Source organism: Columba livia, chromosome 23 (genome assembly GCF_036013475.1).
Source record: "Columba livia isolate bColLiv1 breed racing homer chromosome 23, bColLiv1.pat.W.v2, whole genome shotgun sequence".
Classification (NCBI taxonomy): domain Eukaryota; kingdom Metazoa; phylum Chordata; class Aves; order Columbiformes; family Columbidae; genus Columba; species Columba livia.
This window is the reverse complement of record NC_088624.1, coordinates 4,872,821-4,895,641: the sequence shown is the minus strand read 5'-3', so window position 1 is coordinate 4,895,641 and position 22,821 is coordinate 4,872,821. Positions and strand designations below refer to the sequence as shown.

The 22,821-nt window shown below is 49.4% G+C and overlaps 1 protein-coding gene across 1 annotated transcript in view; it reads left to right on the top strand.

Annotated features, from left to right (window-relative positions):
• WNT3 (Wnt family member 3) overlaps positions 1-22,821 on the top strand; it is a 52,627-nt gene that overhangs the window by 16,410 nt on the left and 13,396 nt on the right. The gene's annotated exons all lie outside the window — the stretch shown is intronic.

The following is a 22,821-nucleotide window of genomic DNA, read 5'->3' as shown; positions in this document are numbered from 1 at the left end:
TCCATTTGCATATGCAAATCATATGCATTTATGTAAATTCCTGGGCGAATAATATTATCACAGTCCCTGCAGAATAGGTTCTCTCCCATGGCAAATCACTTGATTGTGTTTTCTAAACTGAGAGTGACATTGCTTTGACCAGGCATTACTGAACATAACATTTATATCTGATACACGGGACAATAAAGGAGCCCTGTTCCTGGACACACACCCTTGTCAGCAACTTTATTCAGGCTGTGTTTGTTAGGAAGAGAAGCAGACTCCAGCTCCCAAGCCCCATTCCTCCCTGCCCCCCCCATCTTTCCAGCATTTGCTGGCAAAATAAGCCAGAGCCGAACCGTGTGCGATGCCAAGACAAAGGGGTGGAGGCAGATGCCAAATCACTTTCAAGCCCATGACAGAGCCCTGAGTCACCCAAACTGGAGCAGCTCTCCCATCTTACAAAAGTGCTGTTGCTGCAGCAACACTAATCCACACGCCGGTGGGCAGAGAGATAATGCGAGGGATGCAACAGCAGATTCGTTTGCTCAAGGCTGTGCTTAGACAAGGGGAAATTATAGTAATTTAGAGGGATCTGCTTGCCCTGTTGTGAAGCCCTTTGTTGTGGGGACTCCTCGGGCAAACGGTTTCTGACATTGGAGGCAACCAGTCTTGGTGCAGGTGAACAGCTCAGGTCTGACCCCAATCTCTGGCTGGGCAATCCCACAAAAATGAGAGGGGGGATTTAGAATTACAGGATGGTTTCGGTGGAATGGACCTTCCCATCTCCCCCAGTGCCCCCCTGCCATGAGCAGGGACATCTTCACCAGCTCAGGTTGCTCAGAGCCCCGTCCAGCCTGGCCTGGGATGTCTCCAGGGATGGTTCATCCACCACCTCTCTGGCCAACCTGGGCCAGGCTCTCACCACCCTCACGGACAACAATTCCTTCCTCATGTCCAGCCTGAATCTCCTTCCTTTATTTTCAAACCATCACCCCTTGTCCTATCACAACAGGCCCTGCTCAAAAGTCTGTCCCCATCTTTTTATCGACCCCTTTCAAGTACCAGAAAGGCCACAATAAGGTGTCTCCAGAGCTTTCTCTGTCGGTTTGACAAAGCTCCCTCCTCTGTTTGGGTTGGGAGAGGAACTTCTCCACAAGGCCACTTGAGGTCCAATGGTCTCAGCTGGACTGTGAATCATATCCAGTCTGATCCAAGGAGCATTCAGGTGCTGTCCTGGGATCCCCCCAGCAATCACTCATGTCACCAGCAGGCTCCAAGGCCATCAGTGCTGCAGCCATGACCCCTCTCTGCTGACCCTCCTGTCCTGCTCTGCTCCAAAGGTCCTTCTAGGGCCAGGCAGGCAGTGTGGTCACCATCACCAGATCCTGGTAAGTGGGGTAATATGAAAAACATACACAAATGTGAACATTGTCTGATTGAGTCAATTGAGGAAACACCTCAGGAAGTTCCACAAGATTTGGAGGTGGGTTAATTGTGCCTCTTGCTGCCCGCTCACTCACCCCATGGTCAAGCAGGGCATTAAAGCCATTTGTCACAGTAGTGGGGCTGGAATTGGACTTTGCCAGGGCTCAAACTTGCCCAGCTCAGAAAGCAGAAGCAGGTCTGGGGAGGAAGCAGCAGTCACTCAACAATAACGAAAAAGAATCCTAAGAACAGAGTGGCTGGTGATGTGTTAGTGTGGAGACATGGAGCATGATGGATGTGGATGGATCATGCAGAAAGAGATTGGCTTCAGGGGAGTAAAGGCAATATGGACACTGCAAAGAAGGCTGACAGTAGCCAAGGACATGTGGCCAGGTTGGCCCTTCAAGGATGTGGGCACAACAGCTGAGGACAAAGGGAGGGGACAAGGCTCATGACACAAACGGCAGGAGGTGCATGAAGACCAAGAGACAGAAACATTACAGTACCTGAAATAGGGCTTGGAGGCAGAGAAGGAGGGAAAAAGATGGTTGGGAAAAGAAAAGCAGAGGCGTAGGTGTCATGAGAAGGGATAGTTAAGATTACAATAGGAGGCAAGAGGGTTGCAATGAGTAACAGATCAAAGGGAAGGAGGAAAGTCCAGGGCTGGAAGGTTTATAGGGGAAGAAAGCTGTGACTGAGTGAAAGGAGTGAGAATGGAAGACATTTTTGGGGTGAGACCTTCTCCTATCAGAAAGATAATGTCTTTTAGGGTCAGATTTTCAACAGTACCCAAATTGGAAACAAGAGCCTTTCTAGGTCAGGTATTAAAAATCACGAGGTTAGGACATTTGAGATTTTTGCCTCAACAGTTCTCATCTCAGGAGTGACCAGGGGGATCATAGGAAGGAAAGAAGATAAATGAGAGATGGGGAGGAGGGTAAGAAGAACTGCCCTAGCAGTTGTGCTGGCTCTGGACAGGCACATGACAACTCCAGCTCCCAACTGCCTAAGAAATCTCAACCAGGCAAATGGGTAGGAGCGATTGCAAGAATCATTGTCTTTGTGGCAATGGCATTCAAACCATCTAGTATATCCTTTTTCTCTTTGTGGTCTTTCCCCTTGCCACCCCACCGTGTGTTTCTCCATCCTCCCCTCATAGCGTGATGAATCCTAGGAGTGTATCAGTCAGATTTGTCCCAAAAGCCCCACAGCAATGCTTTTGGTCCTTCAGCATTAAACCTGTGGTATGTTGCTAAAGAATTGAGTATTTAGTCATAGAATCAAGGAACAGCTGATGTTGGAAGTGGCCGCTGGGGATCATCTATTTCAACCCACATGCTCAAAGCAAGGTGAAATAGAGCAGGTTGCCCAGGACCGTGTCCAGTTGGGTTATGAGTATCTCCAAGGATGAAGTCTCCATCAAGCTCTCATGTAACCTGTTCCATTGGTCAGCCACCCTCACAGTAAAAAAGAATTTTCATATGTTCAGACAGAATTTCATGTGTTTCGGTTTGTCCCTGTTGCCCCATCACTAGACTCTAGAGGCATCTCGCTGCATCTTCGCCACTGTCTCCCACCACTTAAGATCTCTCCAGAGCTTTATTTTCTCCTGGCTACACAGTCCCAGCTCTCACAGCCTCTCCTCGTATGTCAGATGCTCCAATCCCAAAACATCTTTGTTCCTCCATCAGCTGTACAGATGTTTCACAGCTCCACGCAGGCCAAGTACATCATTTAAATGCTCCTTAGTCCCCTCACCTGCCCACACCGTATCTAGGATTGCAAGACAGAGCTAAATGCTCACTGCCTGGACCCCTTTAACTCCATTCCTTGTGTCATCCTCTGAATCTGCTCGTCTTAACAGAAAAGCTCCTTCTTGCCCAGAAGCTCAAACGCCACTTCACTTACTGACATATAACTGACCTGCACAAGCACTTGTGTGTGCAGAGGAAGATGTACTGTGGTGGTACTCACAGTGGTACCACCAATAGTGGGACCCAGCTCATCCCTGGGCAAGTCTGTTGTCTGAGCATTATTATGTCTGTTATAGTCGAACCCTCTCTGAGCAATGAGAAATAAACAGCACCGTCCATGACCATCAAGATTTTCTGAGTTGCTCTGTGAATAGTGGGCAGGCTTCTGGCTTTCACAGGGCATTGCAGTGGATAAGGTACACGTTCCTGTGCTAGCTTGTGTGAGAAACTTCTCTGTGGCTTTTCTAACAGCACGTTGGCTTCTCCTGCCCTGCCTTTTAAAAGATAATGCACCCTTCATGGTTTGCGCTTGCAGTCTCATCCAGCTCTGTTGGGGATGAAAAGTCAGCAAGTGCCATCTGAGCCAGATGTGTAGGCACGATTTAAAACCAAGTGTCTAGACCACATGTCTAGACTGCAGTCCAGAGAACCTCATCGAGAGCTAAACAGGTAAAACAGGTCAGTGGCTCATGTTCTTAAAGCACATGATTTTCCTAATTTGTTATGAAGGGAGCCTGAGTGACTTGCTTAGGTGGAAATGGCCATAATGGGGACACCTAAGGGCAAGTTCACTATGCCAGCCATCTTTTCAACATGAATTGATCGATGAGGCATCAGTGCAGGTGGGTCAACCTCCAGTCTCAGGTGCTTTTCATGGAGTGCAATGGAAAGTAACCTCCCATATGTGCCTGTTCTCTGTTGACTGGAGAAGGAACCAGCACAACCAGCCGTGATTTTGACAACTTGCTTTAAATATGTACAGTTTGGAGAAAAGCATCCATCACTATGAACTTCACAGCCGCACTCTGAGTGGGTGACCATGCCAGGCTTTGTCAGTGCTCATTGAATCATAGAATAATTTAGGTTGAAGGGATCGTTTGTTGGTCTCTGTTCTGGATGACCCACTCAAAGCAGACCCTGGCCATTGTGGTGGTCTCCACTGGACTCCCACCAGTATGTCCATGTCCTGCCTGTACTAGAGAGCCCCAAACTAGACATTTGATTCCACATGTGGCCTCACAAGTGCTGACTAGAGGGGAAGAAGGGTAACAAATCTACATTTATTCAGGGATTCCGGTTGGCCGTTAGGAAACACTTTTTTCTCAAGGAGATGGCACAGCTCTGGGACAGGTTCCTGTGGAGGTGGGCGATCTTCACCCTTGGAAGTTTACAAAATTTGGCTTGTCAAAACCATCACCAACATACTCTAGTATTGGTGGTTGCTGTACTTCAAGTCTGGTTGTCCTGCATCTACCTTTTAGTATGAAAAGTACCCCTATTTGTTGTTTTAACTAGATGAAGGTCATAGACCTCAAACTGAGGGGATATGAGAAGTTCTTAAATTGCTCTACAGCAGTCAGACTACACGTTCCAATTGTTTCTTCTGATCTGTTAATTAAGGATTTTCTAGATGTTGTAGTATTCTTCTCTAGAGGTCATTTTAAACCATTTACCAAATGCAATTATAATCTGACAATCCTACTTTATACATAGGTGCAATATTAAAATATCTCATTGTTGCAGGAAAACTAATATTAATTAATGCTGATAGACTGAGTGGTTTTATAACCTCCTCCTTCCAGCCTTGTTATTTCTTGCTTTTGCCACTTAAGACATTGTGATGTCCAGTAATTCTGCCTCTAAAAAGAGCTGCTGGCAATGAGGGGGTTATCTTCTTATTATGCTGTGCAATCAAAACTCCTGTGCATAAGTCATTTAACAACCAACCAACATCTTTGTCTTCCTTGTCTCTTCCTTCTGTGCTTGATACAAGCATATGACTTTCATTATTTCTTTAACTATCAACACGCTTTTAGGGAACTGGAGTGATGTTCGCTACTGAGTAATTCAGTGTGACTTGAGAAAGAGTTTATATTTGTACAATGAAGAACATTTCTGAGGATCAGGAATTAGTTTTGTTTTGCTTAGGAGTCTTCTCACTCCAACAAAGGGCAACAGGAATTTAGTACAAGTTGCAGTAATTCCTGCCCAGGACATAATTTTGACATAGTATTTTCTCAGTAATGGTGCGTAGCGCTCTCCATCGTCTTGTGAGAAATTAGTCTCTGCTTCTCAGACAAAAAAACATGGATCTTCCTCATATCTACAGCAACATCAGCAATGAGCTGTTGTTCCAGCACATACAGGTGCCTGGACTCCTCTTAGGAGTGCACAGCCATGTACTCCTGGCTCCACACTCCACAATGGTCCATATCACAAAGAGGACACAAGCGAAATCCTGATCTAGGAGACATCAATCTCCTATACAAATGGCTTTACCCACTTAGGAAAGATTTAAAAGCAGCTGTGCACAACCATTTTGGGAACCCAGGATCCTTCCTCCATCCCCTGCACTAGGGACTCTCAGTTATCATAATGCTATTTCACATTACTGAGTTGGCTTAAACTTGTTCCGTACAGTACTCCTATGTCCTTCCATGTGTATCACCTGATAATTTAAGGGCATCTTAATGAATGCTGATGGAGGAGTCAGCCTTTGTTTAGAGAGGGAATCACAGAATCACACAGAATCCCAGAATGTGAGGGGTTGGAAGGGACCTGGAAAGCTCATGCAGTGCAATCCCCCCATGGAGCAGGAACACCCAGATGAGGTTACACAGGAAGGTGTCCAGGCAGGTTGGAATGTCTGCACAGAAAGAGACTCCACAACCCCCCTGGGCAGCCTGGGCCAGGCTCTGCCACCCTCACTGAGAAGAATAAAGAACACTGATTTCCCTGGAGCCCCCCCTTACACTACAGCTGGATCCAAGCTCCTCTAATGCTGCCCAAGCGCATCCTCCTCCTTTTGCTGCCTCTGTCAGTGCAGTCACTACTGATATGTGCAGAGCACCATTACGGCAGAAATCACAATGAGACACGGGCCGTGTGGTCACGAATTCAGAGGACAGGGGAAAAAAAAACCCTCCTTGCAAAGCCAGGCAGGGCTGTGTACTGCAACCACTGAATCTGATCCTTTTACCCCAAGAGTGAGGAATTCATTTGTATTGGCTCAAACAGTTCTTTTCAGAATTCGAAGACCCTCAGAATTAGAGAATCTGCAACAAGTGTTGGACATTTGTCTTTTTCTTTGAAACTTGTGCCTTTGCATTCTGCTGGTCTGAATTCCCACTCACCAGCCATTGTCTTGCCCTCTTCTGCTGGACGGAGTGTCTTAATCTTCCCCTTCTTCTCACTGTAACTAAATAATCTCTCAGAAGTCTTTCCAATAGACTAATCAAACTGTCAACATAAGCCACTGCCTCAGCTCACTGCTATTGCTCTTTTGTCCCCTTTCCATGTTTAACATCCTATTTACAACAAGAAGGAGGCTTAAAACACTCCAGTTTCTGCAGTAATGGCTGCAGCATCCTGTGCTCTTGACCGAATAAGGCAGCACACACTTCGCCAGAACTCAATGAAGGTAACAGAAGTACAAAACCATCCCTAATATATCCAGGAAGGAAGCCGTAGGCAAACCTCGGAGCCTGGGAGCTGAGTAATCCAATTTCATAAACATGACACCGACCTCTTTCCCCTTGGATGTCTTATTTAACTTTGCTGAATGTCAAAGGAGATGGTTGCATTCTCATGGAGATACCATTGTAGATGGTTACGACTCACAGCCCACACCAGCTTCATTAAAGTGCTGCGTGGCTGTTGCGTGAGCAGAGAAATCACATTTGTCACCAGGCGTTGACGTGCCCCAATAGTACATTTGCACTGCAGTCTTGAGGAGATGCTCTTACATCAACAGACGTATCAAAAAGGGGTGTTTTGTGAAAGGTGCAGGGCAGGCCCCAGTAGCATCAGGGGTGTCCTGAGCTGCTGCCCATGGTTTTGGTCAGTGCCAGGGAGTCACGATACCTTAAGCCTGATTCTGGCTTGAGCCTCATCTTGGAGCTGGCCACATCCTAACTCAGTTCATCCTGCTACTTCCTAACTCAATTCATCCTACCTCCTGCCTCAAAAATGGGGGAAAAGAGAGGTATTGTCACAGCAAGGGGAAAGCAGAGTGCCACAGAGGGCAGCTGGGCAGCCACGGCCAGGTGGTGGCCTCCAATAAGACCATTCTTGAAGAGCTTTATCCTTTGGCATTCTGCAGTATCTTTTGCCTTTTCAATAGGTATTTGTGGGCTTAGCATATTCCAAATATAATTGCAGTACCTAAAGGATGTACACTGAAGTTCAGATCAGGTGTCCTGCAGGGGTTTTACATTTTTTCAGCCAAACTCAGCTGATTTCCACCTAAGGGATAAGCTCACTGATGCAGCAAAGTCAGTCTAACAACTCACCCCTCTCGGAAAGGGGCAGACCTGCTGCTCCACGTCCCTTTGCCAGCACCTGGTCCTCCCCGCCAAGCACTCCCCCACCCATTCCCTTGTGTCAGGTGTGGCATCTCTTTTGATCAAAGACAAAACCAATTTGACTTGCTAAATTGTCAGAACACTAACTCAGCAAAACCAAAAGTAGAGTCAGTGGCAGGGGGAACATCTGGGTCTTGGGTCAGGAGGACAGGTGAGGCACCTTATTTTATTTTATTCCAGCCTAGCTACAACCTGGACTGTGAAAACTGCCCTGAGTAGTGGCAGAGGGGACGCAGGGATGTGTGTGACGAGTGGCAAGCTCATACATAGGAGTGCAGCTCGTGCCTTGCCTACGGGACAAAAGGAGATAAGGAAAAAAATGAATAAAACAACAAGATTTAGTTCAGTTCATGTGGCAAAAACCTCACCGCAGACCTTGATCAGATCTTGGAGGTCTGCCCTTGGCCATTCTGCTCTGTAGTCGGCCTTCACCCAGTAAAGCCCACATGCATTGCACTGGGACTCAAAGGTGGGTTAGTCTCACCTAATTCGAGAAGTCCTTCCCTAGTTCTCTATGGAGTCAATAGAGCTTTTCTGGAGTGTGATACCTCACCTCTACAGTAACTTGAGATGGACTAGATCAACTGTGCCCTATCACTCTAGATCAACTGTGCCCTATCACTGCCTGCATTTCTCCACCAGTTACCCAGGAACTCTGGGTTACAACCACCCGGGGTTTAAGTGGAGAAGAGAACCTGGTCCCAGTGACAGGGAGGTCACATCAGTTTGGCATCAGCCATGCTCAGGTTAGGAGAAAAGTTAAAGAAATCAATGTGTTCTGAAACTCTGACACTGGGTAACAGCACCAAACATGTCCTGGCCCTTACACTCATCTCATCACCCAGATGAACCTTCACCCATCGAAGCCACTTCTGGTCTTAGTCTGGACCTGTTTGTACTGGTAATATTTGCATAAAATCTTTCACATCAAAGAACTTAAACTCTTCTGGTAGCAATCCCTGCGAGGCACTGATCCCTCCCAGAGCCCACAGACCTCATTGTTCCTGCCCCGCAGACCAAGCGGTGCACAAACGGAATCACAGTAATTCAGCCACACTCAGGTTAATTGCAGCATTCTGCACATTTCAGAGCTGGCTGTTAATTTTCCATGGTCCTGTCTGAAGAAGGATACTTCTCATAGATGATGGTTGCCATCTCCAGCCCATCAGAGGACACAAGATTTGAACAAGTCTCTGCAAACAGGCTAGTGTGTGAATTTGCTGTGTCCAGCCAACAACAGCTCTCATGCATGTGTAAACGTGAGGTTGTCTTCTCCTGGTGGAAATGCAGCCTGCTAGTTTGCCTTGGCAGCAAACACAAGGAACGGGCGGGTATCACTGAAATGCTGACCCAAAGCACAATCGTGCTGTAGTTCTCTTAGTTATTCATCAGCTTGTGTCTGTGTAGCTGTTGAGGTACGGATGTTTGCAATTTTCACCATGCTCCCAGGAGGTGTGCTCACCCATCATCCTCCCTCTCAGTCCCAGGTTGTGTCCTGTCCTCCTCATGCAGCCCCTGCCAGCACTGACCTTCACGTCATGCCACCAAGGGGATGGATTCTTCCCCCTCTGCCCCAAAATCGGAGCCTGTTATACCAAGTCACAGCAGAGCTGGTGGCAAGGGACTCTTATGGGTCTGTAGTCCAACATCCCTTGGAGTAGAGCCGTCCCCAGCACCATCCCAGGGCAGCAGGGGATTTGCTGAGCTGAACCCCACGAACTCCCATGGATGAGACCCCCTCCCACTCTGCTGGGCACCTGGAATGGGAATTTTTCCTAATACCCAACCAAAACTTCCAAGCTCTACCTGTTTCCCCTTTATATCATGTGGTACCACTGGGAAGAGTTGGCTCCATCACATTTACGAGTGCCCTACAAGTAGTTGCAGGTTGTTATTAGACAACTCTCAGCCTCCTTTCCTGTATACTAATCCAGGCCAGCTCTGTCTCACCTCTCCACAGCCGTTCAACCCCTGACCAGCATGGTCACATCTCTTGGACACTGTCCACTTTCTACACATCCGTGTTCACCAGTGGATCTAAAACTGGATGCAGAGTTCCCAATCTGGTGTCACCAGCACAAGGACAAGTGGACAATATATGCTGACCCCACACTGACATAGCTCAGTAAGTGGTTTGCCTTGTTGATGTTGAGAGCAACCACTGATTTGGGTTCAAACTAGGCATGTTCAGCCATCTCACCGTAAGAAATTGTGAATGAAACTTGTATTAAGAAACAAATGGTCCCCCAAATAATTTAATCAAGAGTTTAAAACACGTTTTAGTGGTGCAAGGTTAGGGGTCTGTGGAGCAGGGAAGATCTTCTTGTTGACATGCTGGAGAATCTACACTGAACATTGCTCAACACAGCTGGGTGGATGGTAGCACAGTCTTCTTGGGCAGCATCACATTAGCATGGAAACCTGATGGTTTTGCAGGCCAGTGGATCAGGAATGGTCGTGGGATCAGAAACAGCAGTAAATGTGAGGTTTTTCACCCTGGATGAGCTGAATTCTTTTCACTACAATGATTGTGGTGAAGTGTGAAAAGGAAGAAGTGAGACCAGCAGGTTGAGGGAGGTGATTCTCACCCTTTACTATGCTCTCGTAAAACCCCATCTGCAGTGCTGCGTCCTGCTCTGGGGCCCCCAACATGAGAAGGACATGAACCTGTTGGAGCAAGTCCAGAGGGGGCCATGAAGATGACCAGAGGGCTCAAGCACCTCCCCTGTGAAGACAGATTGAGAGAGCTGGGGTTGTTCAGCCTGGAGAAGAGAAAGCTCCCAGGAGACCTGATTGTGGCCTTTCTGTACCTAACGTGTGCCTACAAGAAAGCTGGAGAGGGACATTTTACAAGGACCTGTAGTAACAGGACAAGGGGTGATGGCTTTAAACTGAGAGGGGGAGATTTAGATTAGATATAAGGAAGAAATTCTTCCCCATGAGGATCTTGAGGCTCTGGAACAGGTTTCCCAGAGAAGCTGTGGATGCTCCATCCCTGGAAGCGTTCAAGGCCAGGCTGGACAGGGCTTTGAGCATCTTGGTCTTGTGGGAGGTGTCCCTGCCCATGGCAGGGGGGTTTGAATGAGATGCCCTTCCAGTCCAAACCATTCTGTGATTCTATGGAAACAACCTTCGCAGCTGGACACCTTCAACTTCTATTCTGCATTTGCTCTTCTCCTCTCAACACCCAAACTTCCTGAGTCTTTGAGCAAGAGCTCAACCACTCTCTGCACCTGCTCAGATTGATAGCAGGCCATTGCTTCCTCCCACACGCACCAGAGTGGGGCTCCCTGGGGTGTCGTGCGTCAGGGAGGTCTGTGAACTCCCTCTGAGCCTGTTCCAGTGGTTTCAGAGCACAGGGGTTCCTATGACACGTTTTGTTCAGGCCAGACCCAGGGGCACTGGTTCATCATATCCGGGAATCGCACGAGCCAGTGCTCACTGAGGGTCAGGTCCCACATTTGGAGGTGTTTTAGATGGAGATTATGGCGTGGCAGTAAATAAGTTCTTCCTGTGTAAGATGGCTCCTTAGCCCGAGGGAGGGAACATGAGTGCAAACAAGAGTCTTAACCTCATAGGTAGAGCACACCAGGCTTCAGTGGGGGGAACACCGGGTTCACAAAGCCTGCATGCTTGGAAGCAACTTCAGAAAGAGATGGTCCTGCCCCAGAATGACTGTCCCACCACTGGGACAGCACCCTCATGAACCAAGCCTGTATCTCCTTGGCAGAGACAGGGTTCAGCCAGGCGTCTCTCACACGCCGTGCGCTCATCCCAACCCAAATGTGCTCAGCTGAAGAGGATCCCACGGGCTCACCCTGGTATGGGTGTGAGCGCCTTGTGGCTGCTCGTGAGAATCAGTCCAGTAGAACTGAATTTGGAGATGAGCACCCTCCTGCCATATGAGCAGCAGCAGACATTATCTGCAAAATCCAGGCATCTGAGATGGCAAAGGTAACACAAATTATTTGGTACATCAGTGGGAGATTGAAGACAACACATCTGGGGCTCAGACATGGAAAAAAGTTACACCATCCATGTCTAACTCCTAATTTCAGCTAAGAAACCACCTCATGATATAAGCCCTGACCAAATGTTTGGGTTTTTTAATTATGCATCTCCCCTGCACCCTATATGTCCCTACAGCTTCATTAAACCTGCCCAATATGGATGCGCTTTATAAAGAGAAAGAGGGAAACCACATCCCACTGACAATACTGACTTTTAGAGAAGAAGAAAATAAAACACAAACAAGATGATCCTCTTTAGGAGGGATGTTCTGTGGTTACTGAACATCTTTTGGCAATGTTTTTCATGGTTGAAATCACAGAATGAGAAATACATGAAAGGATGGCAAATACCACTGAGTGTAAACACTCACAGAGACCCATCTACACTGAGCAGGGCAAGCTCCTCCCGCTGTCCCCTTCCAACACTCGCCTTGATGCTTCCTTGAGCCTCATCCTGACTTTTTCCTTCTCTGGCTTTCCCTTTTTGCCATATGACTGCACCCATTAACTTCCTTCCCATTCATGTCTCTCGGGAATTAAATGCTCAGAGTTTAAAATAAACCAGCCTCTGCCAGTCTGCCTACAGGACGAGCCTCTTCCCCCTGCTCTGCCGCCTGTGCACTTGCTGGCACTTGTTTTTCCTGCTGCTGTGTCTGCCAGACTCACCTCCCCGCTCCAGTGCCCAGTTAGCAGTGATCTGGACAAGGCTTCTTGAGCCTCAGGAAGCTGGCTGGGGACCCCCAACTCAGGGACCTCAGAGGGTGGCCTGGCCAGCCCCGGCATTGGCATCAGGAACTGAGCCAAAAGCTGAGATCACCCGTTCGACTTTGAGTGGCCAATGCAGGGTCATTACAGGTCACTCCTTCCCTTTTCCAACAGACTTGAGGAGGGGATAAGTCAGTGAGGACTTTCCAGATGGCCACACAACCACTGTTGGCAGTGGCAAATCTAAAAAGTCTGTCCCCATCTTTCTTCTCGTCCCCTTTTAAGCACAGAAGGGCCACACTGAGGTCTTCCCAGAGCTTCTCTTCTCAGCTGAACACCCCAGCTCTCTCAGCCTGTCCCCCAGCAGAGCTGTTCCAGCCTCGGGTCATTCCTGTGGCTCCTCTGGCCCCTCTCCAGCAGCTCCATGTGTGTCCTGTGCTGAGGACCCAGAGCTGGACCAGCACTGCAATGGGGTCACACCAAAGTGGGGCAGAGGGGCAGAATCACCTCCCACCTGTTGTCCACACTGCTGCTGACGCAGCCCAGGTTACAACTGAGCTTCTGGGATACAAGCACACATGGCCGGGTCATATTCAGCCTTTCACCCACCAGCACCACCAAGTTCTTCTCAGCAGGGCTAGTCTCCATTTCTGAATCCCCAGCCTGGATTAATGACGGAGGTTGCCCCCAGCCATGTTCAGGACCTTGCATTTGGCCTTGTTGAACCTCATGAGGTTCACATGGGCCCACTTCTTGAGCTTGTCCTTCTGGATGGCATTCCATCCCTTAGGTGTGCCAACTCCACTACTCAGCTTGGTGTCACCTGCAAACTTACTGAGGGTGCACTCGATCCCAATGTCTGTGTCATTGATAAAGACATTTAAAAATACTGATAGTCAAGTCCAGCTGTTAACACTGCCAAGTCCACCACTAGACCATGAGAACCTCATCTCCACATCTGTCCAACCCTCCAGGGATGGTGACTCCAGCACTGCCCTGGGCAGCCTGTTCCAATGCCCCACAGCCCTTTGGGGAAGAAATTGTTCCCAGATCCAACCTCAACCTCCCCTGGCGCAACTTGAGGCCGTTTCCTCTGCTCCTGGCGCTTGTTCCTGGGGAGCAGAGCCCGACCCCCCTGGCTCCAAGCTTCTTTCAGGCAGTTCAGAGATCAGGTCTCCCCTCAGCTCCTGTTCTCCAGCTGAACCCCCCAGGTCCCTCAGCCGCTCCATCACACTTGTGCTCCAGCCCCTCACCAGCTCTGTTCCCTTCTCTCCACTCGCTCCAGCACCTCAAAGGTTTTCTTGGCGTGAGGGGCCCAGAACTGCCCCAGGATTGGCGGTTTGGCCTCCCCAGGTCCCAGCACAGGGACGGTCGCTGCCCTGGGCCTGCTGGCCACACCAGTGCTGGTACCAGCCAGGATCCTGTGGCCTCTTGGCCACCTGGGCACACGCTGGCTCATGTTCAGCCGCTGTCACCAATATTGCCAGATCCTTTTCTGCCAGGCACTTTCCAGCCACTCTTCCCCGAGCCTGGACCATCCATGGGGTTGTTTTGACCCAAGTGCAGGACCCGGCACTTGCCCCATTTGAACCTCAGACAATTGGCCTCAGCCCATCAATCCAGCTGGGCAGATGTCTCTGCAGACCCTCTCTACCTTCCAACAGATCGACGTTCCCACCCAGCTTGGTGTCATCTGCAAAGTTACTGAGGGTGCACTTGATCCCCTCCTCCAGATCATTCCCACCTGTGGGAACACCTGTGTCTTGAGCTGCCTGGGGAAGGATTAAGCCCTCCTAGAAGAGGTTGCTGGAACAGGGCTCTGCAGCTGCAGGTAGGAGACAAACCATAGAGGAGGCACTACTGGGTTGCATGGACAATTAAAATTACCCAGGACCTACAGGGGTATGAATACCCTGAGCTGTCTCTTCAGGAGAGCTCTCAGTGGGATGCTTAGCCTATTTCTAAGAAGTCACAGGTTTGGGAGTGATTCCGAGGTGAACTTTTTCCTTTATGAATGTTTTAGAAAGGTTTCTAGCCCTTAGGTGTGACTAAATTAAGGGAGAATCTTAATTGGACAGAATCTGGCCTTGTGGGCTGCTGAATTTTATGCAGATCATGCAATTTATACACAATCTTTAATGAGGTAATTTTCAAACACACCAACTGGAATAAAAGCTCCTGTGTTCAAGAGGTCACAATCCCACTGGTGTGTAAAGTCTACAGAGTCTTTCCAGAGCAGTAACACAGCAAAACCCTGCACCCATGCTCATGCCCATGGGACTCGCCCTTGGATGGGGATCAGACTCTAATGCTTAGGCAGTTGAACCTCTTTTTAAAAGAAAAAAAAAGAAAAACCCTGTCTGCTTTGTAGATCCCACAAATGGTTGCGAAGTTCAGTCAAGAGTCTGGGGTAACAGTAATACACATGGGCCACTACTCTACAGATAAGCTCAAAACTCAAGACAGGTTCAGTAGAGGTTAAACAGTGTGTGATTTACGAGCAAAAGCATGGGATTCATTAAAGTTATCCAGCTCCACAGTAAACTACTATGTTCCTTATTTGAATTCTGTCATCTTTTTGTCTGATCTCCATACTCACTCAAGACCTGGCATTTCTCAAGCTCATACGTGCATATATATTGCATGCTTTGACTTGCAAAAATTTCCCTCTTGCTGCTCTTGATCTTCAGACAAACCCAAGAATTTGTGTCTTACCCTGTTCACAAAGGGCTGTAGTCAGCAAATTACAAGAATTAAAATAGATTAATATTCTACCAGATACTGTACCCCCTCAAAGGTCAGACAGCAGAACAGAGTCAGCAGCTGGAGGCACTTGTTCACCTCTAAGGACACCTCTGACAAAGTTGGGGTGAGCTTCATGATCTCTGAGCATAGAATCATGGAATAGTTTGGGTGGAAGGGACGTTCCCAGTTCCCCCAGTGCCCCCCCTGGCATGACAGGGACATCTTCACCAGCTCAGGCTGCTCAGAGCCCCGTCCAGCCTGGCCTGGGATGTCTCCAGGGATGGTTCATCCACCACCTCTCTGGCCAACCTGGGCCAGGCTCTCACCACCATCATAATAAAATAATTTCTTATGTCCAACCTAAATCTACCCTTTTTCGGTTTAAAACCATGAGCCATTGTCCTAACAAAATGAACATCTGCCACTTCGTAAAAACACTTTGAGCATTGTGTCAGGCTGAGCCAGGCAGAGTTCAAAATGCACCATAATGAAATGAACAGGGTCTGGCTCTCCAGCTGGGAGGATTTTATTCAACCTCTTTATTGCAACCTCCACTTGCAATGATTTTGCACAGCCCTTTACTCACCTGAGAAGCAGGTGTGTGTGTGATGGTGCCTCTGCAAGGAAAGGGGGAAAGGGCAACATTTGTGAGAGCTGGGAAAGGCTCATCTAGCACTAAATAAAGAGAAAGAGGCAGCATGAAAACTCCTGGCTCCCGATGTGCATTTCAATGTATCACCCCTGAACCACTCTGCACTGCAGAACAGTGGGATGCCAGCCTGTACAATTGTCCATTTTAAGCAGAACATGGCCCAGAACTGGAAAATGCCAAATATGTCTAAAAATAGTACAATGAAAAACCTTGCAGGCAGAGAAAGGTTTTCTCCAAGACAGCGGGTGGCAAACAAGATCTGAACTGTGATCTGGTTTTCTCCTGCTGATTCATAGTTTTCCCAATGCATTGTAAGAATTGCAGGATAGATATGGGGCCTGGAGAAGACATTAGAGGGCACAGGCAGGACAGACGTTTGCCTTGTGACATTATGCAGCAGTGGGAGGAAATATCATGGTTTAAAAGAGCCTCATTTCTACCAGGTCCTTGGAGCCCTCCAGGAGTGTTGCTAGCCATGGCTCTCAAGGTATTTAGGAAGAACAGTTGTTATTTAACTGATGTAGAGAAAAAGGGAGAAGGTGATGGTGTTGTGACCATCCAGCACTCACATAGCAAAGCCCTGAAGGGACCTCGCTCTTAGAATCACAGGATCATTTTGGTTGGAAGAGACCCTTTAGATCTTCAAGTCCAATCATAACCCAGCTCCAGCACTACCCCATGTCCTGAGAACCTCATGTCCGTCTGTCCAACCCTCCAGGGATGGTGACTCCAGCACTGCCCTGGGCAGCCTGTTCCAATGCCCCACAGCCCTTTGGGGAAGAAATTGTTCCCCACATCCAACCTCAACCTCCCCTGGCGCAACTTGAGGCCGTTTCCTCTGCTCCCGGCGCTTGTTCCTGGGGAGCAGAGCCCGACCCCCCTGGCTCCAAGCTCCTTTCAGGCAGTTCAGAGATCAGAAGGTCTCCCCTCAGCTCCTGTTCTCCAGCTGAACCCCCCAGGTCCCTCAGCCGCTCCATCACACTTGTGCTCCAGCCCCTCACCAGCTCCGTTCCCTTCTCTCCACTCGCTCCAGCACCTCAAGGGTTTTCTTGGTGTGAGGGGCCCAGAACTGCCCCAGGATTGGCGGTTTGGCCTCCCCAGGTCCCAGCACAGGGATAGTCACTGCCCTGGGCCTGCTGGCCACACTGTTCTTGATGCACACCAGGATACTCTTGTTATAGTTCTGCTCCAGCTCTGGGACAAGAGGGAGCCCAAGGAAAGCTGAATCTGTGAGCACATGGTACTCACTAACCTGCGTGTCCCATAGGCACAGCAGTTGCTGTGACCTCCCTCCATCACCGGAGTCGCCACCGCCAGCATCTTCTGTGCAATGCTCACAGCCGTGTATTTCTCTGTGGATCTCCAGGTGCACTGAGGGCTCCAGAGATGATAATCTAAAGGTCTTTCTAACAATTCTGTCAAGGGAAATGGCAGAGTGAGGTACAGGATCCCTATGGCATGTCTACACTTTTGTAGGAGATCCCTCAGGAGGGGCAAGAAGAGTTGCAACACAGGGAATGTCCAGCTCTGTGGCACAAGATGCACCCTTGGAGACACACAGATCTATAGCCTGGAGCTCTCCTGCCACAGGGCTGGTGGCATCCTCGATAGGGTGGGAAAAAAGAAAAATTGCTATTCAGATTCATCTGCTTGCAGCTGCTGAGTTTAGAGCAGCTTATCCCCTTAGCAGCACATCCCAGAAATTTTCTCCCTGTATTCATAAGTCGAAAGCTGCAACACTGGCCTCAGATAGCAATAGCAAGCACAGATGCTGCCCCGCTTTGGAGCTCATTGGAGGTTGTAATACACCTGTCACACAAATGTCGATGTTTTCTAGGGCTGAGATAGGAAAAAAAAACAGGTTTCTGTCTGTCAAGCTGGGCTTCCAGGATTCATGAAAGATGGCAACAAGTTTATGGGATTGCAGAAGGAAGAGGAAGGGGTGGCCACACCAGATTGTTTCGCAGGAAGCTGTTGCTCTCCTGGCACTTTCCTTCTTTTTAATTATGAAAGTGGAATGTGAAACGTGTGACCAAACCCTCTGGATCAGCCCTGCACACACAGCAGAGGAGGGACACACCTCTTCCCAAGCAGAGCATCACCCCAGCAGAGATTTCAACCCCTCTGCTCCACAGAAGGAGCAACTCATGAAGGTCAGTCTCTGGCTGGTAAAGCCCAGCTGGGGTGGGCAGCCCAGTCCCGAGGGCTCTGAGCTGTGCCGCTTCCAGTCTCCTGATGAAGAAGAAATGCCCCAGGATTGGTGGTTTGGCCTCCCCAGGTCCCAGCACAGGGATAGTCACTGCCCTGGGCCTGCTGGCCATGCTGTTCTTGATGCACACCAGGATACTCTTGTTATAGTTCTGCTCCAGCTCTGGGACAAGAGGGAGCCCAAGGAAAGCTCTTCCTGCCAGCTCTTGCTCTCGCTGGCAGGAAACCTTTCTTAGTGTTCATCCTAAAAACTCCTTTTTGTATATCTTGGCACCGTTCTAATCTGGCTAAATTCTGCTACTCTCAAATAATGCCGGGTCTAATTTCTCTTGATACCGTGTGTCTTTCCAACCAGCGGCCCAAACAGAAGATGAGTTTGCTGGCCATCTCTGTAGGAAGGATGAAGCTGAGAGGGTGGGCACAGTATCTTCCACGCTGAGGCAATGGGAAGACATGAGTCACCTCTTCAAGATGCCCCCACCAGCAATTGCAGAAAGAGAATCTGCTCCAAAAGCTCACGCCAGACCAATGGGAACCACGGAGAGTCAGCTCGAGGCTGCTGGATCCACGGCTCTGCTGTGTCTGGCACTATCAGATGGGAACAAAAGGAGTCACTGGCCTGACAGACAGTGTCGGGACTCCTGAGAGATTTAAGGGATTAGGCAGAGAAAGAGAAAAGGGATTTCCCATGTGTTTGCCATGGGCACTCGTGCTCCTTGTGTTGCGCACTGCACTCGCGCGCGCACACAAAAGCCTACCTTTATGTGCACATCTGTCTGCTCACACTTGGACACGCGGCGATGAAAGGAGGCTCCCAGCCAAGCAGAGCTGTCTCGCTTTTACAGCTCCTGCCCTCGCGTGTGCGAGCTGATGCTGGGAAAACGTGTCCATCACCTTCCATGGGTAAAGCTGGGGCAGTGGAGCCAGGATACGAAGTGGCTGTTTCCCTTTGGTATGATGGGCGAAGCACAAGGTCAGGCAGCAAGCAGGGATGCTGGCATTGATAGGAAGACAGGGGAGTGTGGGGTCTGTCACTCCTGCAGTTGGCACCCTTGGAGTTGTGTTTTGTGCTTTAAAAATTGTTCATGTCCTCCGCCTAGCCCAAAATTCCCGCTGTGATACCTCCTCTCCTAGAGTATTTGCTTCCTCCCCATTAGCACATGTGACTTGTGTGTTAGAGCCAAGATGTGCCCTGGGGGTCCCTGACCTGGATTTCAAATAGGTTCTGTTTCATCTTCACATCTCAGCCATCATATAAGGAAATCGTTGGTCCATGAGACCCAGGAGGTCAAAGCAGAGCTGCAACACTTCAGCCACAGCACCCTGACCTGTGTGTCTTCCCAGGACTACCAGGTAGACAGGGCTGATGGGCCAAGAGGAATAAGATTTCTGATATATGTCTAAGAGGGTTCAGTAGTGGGAAAATCACAAGTTCATTGACATGAGAATAAAAAACAAAATTAGGTGATGAATGGAGACAAGGTGCTCTCAGTAATCATCAACAAGAAAAATGAAGAGCAGACACTTAGGAATTATGGAGACCTTGCAAAAGAGGAAGAAAAGGTGGGAAAGCTTGGACTGGGTCATCAAAAGCAGAGAGATGCCTGTACCTGGGTAAGAAATGTCACCAGCTGGGTGTGTGACCACGTGCAACCAAGAGCAGCCTCCACCCTCCCCAGGGGCTTCTCTCATGGAACAGATCACAACTCCAACCTCAAAACAGATGGACCAAAACTGATTGCACATCTCTGGTCAGGCCTTCCAGGCAGAGAAGTCTGTTGTGAGATGGTTTGGGGGTTTGAAGAAGGCATTTGACCAAGTCTGGTTGAATGGGAGGAGGGATCCTCACAGGAGTTCCTCAGAACATCGTGGGAAGCCCCAGCTCTTACTCCCTTGGGGCCACTGCTGCTTTATGTGGGCTCCCTGAGGGACTGAACTGCTCATCCACATAAAAAAGTTAAGACAGGTTTAACAGTGGTGAGCTATGGCATAACTTACCTGCATGTACGACATGGTGTGGAGCTCATGGCCAGCACACCAGGCCAACCCTCCACCACCACTGCTGTGAGAAGCTGCTGCTGCAGGTACATCCTTGTGAACTCTGACACTGAATATGAACTTCACCTCCACCACTGTGCAACCCCGGGCAGGAACAAGCATCTCACAGCGTGTCACCCCCGAGAATGCAGTCTGTCTGCGAGAGGGGGGACATTGTCCATCCCCATGTGCAGGGTGAGTAAGAAGACCAGCCTGTCTGAACAGAGAGGTTTGGCTGGAACTCAGCAAGGAAAGGAGAGTTTATGACCTTTGGAAGAGGGACAGGCGACTCAGGAGGACTACAAAGATGTCATGATGTTATGCAGTGAGAAAATTAGAAGGGCCAAAGCCCAACTAGAACTTAATCCGGCTACCTCTGTAAAAGGCAACAAAAATGTTTCTATAAATACATGAGCAACAAAAGGAGAATGAAGGAGAATCTCCATCCTTTGATGCGTGTGGGGGGAAAAACACAGTGACAAAGGATGAGGAAAAGGCCGAAGCTGAGATAAAGCCTCCTTTGCTTCAGTCAACCAGTTGTTCTCCAGGTACACACCCCCTGAACTGGAAGAGAGGGACGTGGAGCTGAATGAACCCACATAATCCAAAGGGAAATGGTTGGTGACCTGCTACACTACTTAGACACACATGGGTCTATAGGGTCAGATGGGATCCACCCAAGGGTGCTGAGGGGTGCTCACCAGGCCACTTTCCATCATTTATCAGCAGTCCTGGGAGGTCCCAGTTTACTGGAAATTGGCAAATGTGACATCCATCTACAAGAAGGGCTGGAAGGAAGATCTGGGGAATTAAAGGCCTGTCAGTCTGACCTCAGTGCTGAGTGACATCACACAGCACATACAAGACAACCGAGAGATCAGACCCAGTCAGCATGGGCTTATGAAAGGCAGGTCCTGCTTTACCAACCTGATCTCCATCTATGACAAGGTGACCTGCCTAGCGCTTGAGTGAAAGTCTACTTGGGTCTTGTCTACCTGGACTTTAGTAAAGCCTTTGACACCGTATCCCACAGAGTTCTCCTGGAGAAGCTGCAGCTCATGGCCTGAGTGGGTGTGTCTGTGATGGATAAAGAACTGGCTGGATGGCCAGTCCCAAAGTGTTGTGGTGAACGGAGCCAAATCCAGCTCGTCACAACTGGTGTCCCCAGGGCTCAGCATTGGGGCCAGTTCTGTTTAATCTCTTTATCAATGATCTGGAGGAGGGGATCAAGTGCACCCTTAGTAACTTTGCAGATGACACCAAGTTGTGCGGGAATGTCGATCTGCTGGAGGGTGGGATGGTCATACAGAGGGATCTGGACCAGCTGGATTGTTGGTCTGAGGCCAATTGTCTGAGGTTTAACAAGGGCAAGTGCTGGGTCCTGGACGTGAGCCACAACAACCCCATGAATGCTCCAGGCTGGGGAAGAGCAGCTGGAAAAGGCCGTGGGGGTGTTGGTGAGAGCGGCTGAACAGGAGCCAGTGTGTGCCCAGGTGGCCAAGAGGCCACAGGATCCTGGCTGGTACCAGCACTGGTGTGGCCAGCAGGTCCAGGGCAGTGACCGTCCCTGTGCTGGGACCTGGGGAGGCCAAACCGCCAATCCTGGGGCAATTCTGGGCCCCTCACGCCAAGAAAACCTTTGAGGTGCTGGAGCGAGTGGAGAGAAGGGAACGGAGCTGGTGAGGGGCTGGAGCACAAGTGTGATGGAGCGGCTGAGGGATCTGGGGGGTTCAGCTGGAGAACAGGAGCTGAGGGGAGACCTTCTGATCTCTGAACTGCCTGAAAGGAGCTTGGAGCCAGGGGGGTCGGGCTCTGCTCCCCAGGAACAAGCGCCAGCAGCAGAGGAAACGGCCTCAAGTTGCGCCAGGGGAGGTTGAGGTTGGATCTGGGAACAATTTCTTCCCCAAAGGGCTGTGGGGCATTGGAACAGGCTGCCCAGGGCAGTGCTGGAGTCACCATCCCTGGAGGGCTGGACAGATGCAGAGATGTGGTGCTTAGGGATAAGGTTTAGTGCTGGACTTTGCAGTGTTTGGGTAACAGTTGGACTTGATGATCTTAAGGCTCTTTTTAAACCTAAATATTTCTGTAATTCTATGATTCTATGAATCCACCAGCACATCAGCTCAGATCACAGCTGCATCTAGAGGCTGATGTCTATCATGGTGGAACTGGGAGCATGTGCACAGATGTCAGGACAGCCTGGTACGTGTGGCATTGACATGACTGACCCCAGAGCAGCCCTTCTCCAGTAAATGGTGATCCCTCTTCTGATGAACTTGACAATAGACAGGACACTTCCCACCTTGTGCACAGTTCAGAAACCCTCACTCAGTGTTGCCTGACAGCTGAGAGACCCCAACCTCCAGGCGTTCTACCCTCAGATACAGCTCCTTGCAGGTCCTTTGTCAGATCCACCAGCCCCATGGGGATGTCTCAGACACTTGGGAGTACATGGAATGGCTCTGGGTTCCTCCATGTGAGGAGCTGAGTCCCTCCCTCTGTGCCACAAAGGACCAGAGTGTCTCCTGGTGTGAAAGCCCTTTTCACATTGTTGCTATTCAGTAGGAAGTCTCTTATTTTCTTATGAAATCCCTCTTTTTCAGTACTTTATCTCTCTCAGCTATTGGTTCATCTTGGCTCATCACATTCCCGCTGGGACTGTCGCAGGGACAGGACCGGCAGTGCCGGCTGGTGTCCCAAGCATCACGGTCTCGTCTCTC